Source organism: Pteropus medius, unplaced genomic scaffold (genome assembly GCF_902729225.1).
Source record: "Pteropus medius unplaced genomic scaffold, Ma_sr-lr_union100, whole genome shotgun sequence".
Lineage (NCBI taxonomy): Eukaryota > Metazoa > Chordata > Mammalia > Chiroptera > Pteropodidae > Pteropus > Pteropus medius.
In genome coordinates this window covers 4,817,160-4,822,429 of record NW_024352947.1, presented here as the reverse complement: position 1 = coordinate 4,822,429, position 5,270 = coordinate 4,817,160, and the positions used below count along the sequence as shown (strand labels likewise).

At 36.7% G+C, this 5,270-nt stretch overlaps 1 pseudogene; it reads right to left on the bottom strand.

The window, feature by feature from the left end:
• Nucleotides 1–1,826: 1,826 nt before the first annotated feature.
• LOC120592663 (uncharacterized) lies at nucleotides 1,827–1,945 on the bottom strand (annotated as a pseudogene).
• Nucleotides 1,946–5,270: the final 3,325 nt, after the last annotated feature.

Below are 5,270 nucleotides of genomic sequence, written 5' to 3'. Positions count from 1 at the left end.
TTTCATTCCTGCTCCCCCAGCGTTTCCTTCACACTCCTGATTATTTGGTTTTATGTCTACTTATCTGACTTGAGTTTAAGAGAACATTTTCGATTCCTCAAATGGCATACCTCCAGTGGTGTGCTGGCAAATGCTCAACAACAGACACCAGGGGAAAAGCCTGAATTTGCAGCAGTTGTCTCTTTCCATTGTGTAAAGACTCCTGCCATGGTCAATTTCAAAATACCAACACACATCACTGAAAATGCAGTTAGGAAGAAATATACTCAATTAGCTACAGTACGTCTACCCTACCTGACTTCAACACATCACTTCACACATTTCTTCCCAATCTACCCTTGTTCTAGAAAATCCCTTTGCATAAATGCCCCTCTTTTATCTGCCCTGGGCAGAAACAATGCAGACACCTAGGTCAGCGTGAATCATGGGCCCCTGGGAAGAATCGTTTTTCCTGCTCCCAGATAACATAAGCGCATTTCCAGAGCAAGAAGTTTATTAGAATTAGTCAACTAACTTTGTTCCTGATTAAGGCAGTAAGAAAGATTGGGTAGTACTTTTTTTAAGGTAACATATGCAAAAGTATTGGCAAATATATGAGATTGCAAGTCAGTTAAGAGTTAAAATATGTAATAAGTCTGAAACTACCAACCATTTTGCTACGTTTATTCATTCGGCCAATTTTATTTTATTTATGTCATCAAATATATGCTGTGTTATGTGCTAGATGTAGTGGTGAACCAGACAAAGTCTCTTCATGATAAAGGAGGGGTGAATGTTTGTGACAGACTCAGTAATAGAAAATATGCGACCTAAGAAATCAGGCAGTTCGAATGCTAAGATTCATAGAGGGAAGCAAACATAAATTTAAAGTTTTCGGACTCTTGGGTATTAAGGCCACATAAAGATTTTATATAAATACAGAATTGCTATTACCTGTGTGACAGTGAACTCTTGCTGTAAGGTTGTTAAAAAGCCACAGTGTTAATTGTACAACTATTTAAAAATAAAAAAGCCTTCCTTCATGCTAAGAGGCCCTTTGCAAATGTGGTGAGACAGAACAGGGAATGTGGAGAAACATAGGGAAACAAATTGACCTGATGACTAGAACGACGTTACAACTGAGGATTTTTCTCTCACGGAGAGGGAAGAACTGTCACTTCAGTGGCACTAACTTTTCCCCACAGCTACTGGATTGGACATAAAAGCTTTCACGATAAAAACATGTTAATCTTCTCATCATTTCTTGAGGAATTAATTTGAGCAGTGTCCCGAACTTGGGGTTTTAAAGTTGAGAAACTTAAGGTCATGGAAATGAGTTGCCTTGTTCCCACGTTGCCCAAATGATTCCAACATACTTCTCATTTATCTTGCCAGAATGGACTCTACAAAATATATTTTCTTTGTAAATCTCTTCCTATACCAACATCACTGAAATGTAGTTCTCATAAACCAAGACCTTTTCCAGATTCCAAAAATATATATTTTTAATCAATCCAAAATGATGATTTATTAAAAAGAGAAAATACATTTGATTTTCTTTTTTTTAAAAAAAATATTAAATTTACTGAGGTGACACTGGTTAGTAAAATTATATAGGTTTTAAGTGTACAATTCAATAATACATCATCTGTATATTACATTGTTTGTTTACCTCCCAAAGTTAACTTTTCTTCTGTCACCATATATTTGATCCTCTTTACACTTAACTACCACTCCCCTCCTCTCTTTCCCTCCATGAGTTTTCTTTGTTTGTCTTATTCATTTGTTGCTTTCATCGTTTATTTATTTATTTATTTATTTATTTATTTATTTATTTATTTATTTAACGCCTACGGCACCTGGTCTTCCTAGGTGGTCTCCCATCCAAGTACTAACCAGGCCCGACCCTGCTCAGCTTCCAAGATCAGACAAGATCGGGCATGTTCAGGGGGGCATGGCCGTAGACTGCTTTCAGTTTTATATCCCACATATAAGTGAAAGCATATTGTTCTCAAGTTTTTCCGTGTTTTTTTTTTTCACTTAGCATGATAAGATCCATCTATGATTGTTACTAATGGCAGTATTTCATCTTTTCTAATGGCTAAGTAATATTCCATTGTATATATGTACCACATCTTTATCCAATCATCTATCATAGGACACTTCGGTTGTTTCCATGTCTTAGCCACCATGAATGATGCTGCAATGAACATCAGGTTGCATATATCTTTACAAATAAATGTTTTCAAATTATTGGGGTACAGAGAGGAGGGATTTCTCAGTTATTTGGTAATTCTATTCTTATTTTTTTAAGGAATCTCCATACTCTTTTTCATAGTGGCTGTACCAATTCACATTCTCATCAGTAGTGCTTGAGGGTTTTTTTTATGCCTCGCAACCTCTCCAACACTTGTTATTACTCGTCTTGTTGATAATAGCCATTTGAAAGATGCATAGACCAATGGAACAGAATTGAGCCCAGAAATAAACCCACATATATATAGGTAAAGAATTTTTTGACAAAAGAGCCAAAAGCATACAATGGAGAAAAGAAAGCCTCTTTAATAAATGGTGCTGGTAAAATTGGAAAGCCACATTCAGAAGAATGAAGATATTTGCAAATAACACCTCCAATAAGAGTTAATATTCAAAATATATAAAGATCTTATACAACTAACAACAACAACGAAAACAATCCATGTGAAAATGGGCAGAGGACCCGAGCAGACACTTCTCCCAAGAAGACATACAAATGGCCAACAGATATATGAAAAGATGATCACTAGCCATTAGGGAAATGCAAGTCAAAACCACAATGAGATACTACCTCACATCTGTTAGATTCCAAAAAATTAATGATTATTCCATTTTTCCGGTCACCCAGGAATAAAAATATAGTTACTTTTGTGCCTCTCATTACCATATTTAATCCATTGCCTACTTATACAGAGTTTATATTGGCAAGATTTATAAAATGATGCTTATTTTTTTACTGCTTATTAATTTTTATGGCAATAATCTCTATATCAGTGCTATCTCTTTTGTAAGAGAATGTATAGAAAAGTACTCAAAAATATAAACATTTGAGGCAGATTCTTGGGTGAAAAAAATTGATGCCAACACTAGAGCTTACTGATTAAGACAGGGACATGCCCATCAGGAGTGAAGTGACAAATGAGAATTAAATAATGGCTCTTCCATTTACAAGTTATGTGAGTTTGAAATTTAGCCTCTTTTATTCTTAATGCCCTCATCCTTATACATAAGAGTGATTTTTAAAAATGCATATTTTTGAGAGCTGTTGGGAGAGTAAAGGAAAGAATGTATGTTAATAGCTTAGCCCTCACTCTGGAATTTAATAAGAACTCAGCAAATGCAAGCTATTGTTGTTATATGTAAATAGCATTGCTGTGGAGCTAACCCACCTGGATCCTCCTAACTCCTAACTCATTGACCTCACACTGTTAGCTTGGACATGGTGGGGATAGTTACACCACAGAAAGAGGCAAACAGTACAAAACAGTTCTATTTTTTGTTATTCCTAGAGAGCCTACTGCTAAATGTTTACCAGCTAGCACTGTGATTGGGTTCATTAATGTTGTGCTTTGATGAAGTTATTCTAAACAAGCCAGAGAGAAAGTGAGTGAACAGGATGAATTCATACCCAGTATAAATTGCCCAGGAAATGAAGTGGGTCCTCACAGAAAGCTAGAACTGAAAGACGATATTTATAGAGCTGAGTGATTATATCCTTCTTTGACTTCGATTATGTTCAGATGTGTAATTCTGGTGATTTCCGAGAATCTACGAAGTTCTAGTAGCTGTAAACTAGGTCGCCTTTAGTGAGTCATAGCCAAAGATGATAAGTCATGGTTTATATGCCAGGTTATCTAGATTTTAAACTCTGTATCACCTTGCAGACTAGTCTACAGTCAATTATTTCTTGGTTGTTCCAATTTTCTTTCTGCATCACTATGGGATTTGTGAGGAAGGAAACTCAGGCATCCATTCTGGGTCAGGGGACAGAGGGGCAGCAGTGGCAGTGGTTGGCCACTCTAGTTGTGGGAGTGGTGATCACAGAGACCCCAGAGTGAAGAACTTTGGGGAGGAAAGTTGTGCTTAGTCATCCTTCTGTCTCTTTGAACAAGAAGATTCTCTTACAAATACTAACTTTAGAGTTGTACTTTATTTTTTACTAAGTATTTTTATTTTTATTTTATGAACAGCTTAGTATGAAAGAGAGAGAGAGAAAGAGAAGAGAGAAACTTCTTCTTAATTTTTATTGTCTAAAATATTTTCTACAAACTCATCTGTCTGATATGCAAGATCCTTCCCAATGTGGTTTTAATCTGCCTTTTTAGGTTTGTCTCACATTACTTTCCCCCATATACCACATAGGAATCTAAATTAGTTATTTGTGATATATGATTTGGACTTGCTGAAAAATAAATTCAACTGAGAAAAATGTACCTATCTGATTGGCCTTATTCGACAATTCATGCATCGGGCAGCATTCAGCCTAGCAGATAGAAAGGAGCTCAGCTTTTACAGCAGAAGGAAGCAGGAGCAAGGAAGCTATGCTGGAAAAGAAGCAGACTGATGTTTACAGTGTCGCTTTCCTTTAAAGGGTAGTAGGGGTCTGTCAGGCAGATGCCTCACTAGTGCTGATCAGGTGATTGCTGATTGGCTGGTTTAAAATTTTATTTCTGGGAGAATAGAACTGTAATTAAGCTGCCTCTGATTGGTGATGTGAGCTCAGCAGAAGTGACTCTATTTGGGCTCGTTGTCTTTGTTAACAGACTTTTGAGCTTCATGTATTTTACTAAGGTGTTTTCCTCTACTAGCACACCCTTCTCTACCATCTCTGCTTGCCATGAAATTCCAAAATTTGTACCATGTTTCATGGTTTGGTAGTATCTTTCATCATTTTTTAAAATGAAAAATTCTCTACTTCCTGCAGACCCTTCACATTTGTAAACATTTCGTGATCTTCATATTTGGTTTTGTAGCTATTGGGGGATGGATTATATTTAGACATATGGCTACGAGAAGTGCTATAATTATATGAACTCTGGACTGATGGAGGGAGTCAAGAGCCAGGAAATTGCACCACTGCTCTTTAAGACTGGGGAGATGAAGAGGAGAGAAATTGTGTGAACACTTGAGTGGATACGCCAGAGTTCAGAGAATGTGGAATGCTCAGACAATGGTTGGTCCCCGCATTTCAGGTAGCCTATGACATTGAGGATCCAAGATAAGACAATGCTGAGGAAGCTAGCTAATTATCATCA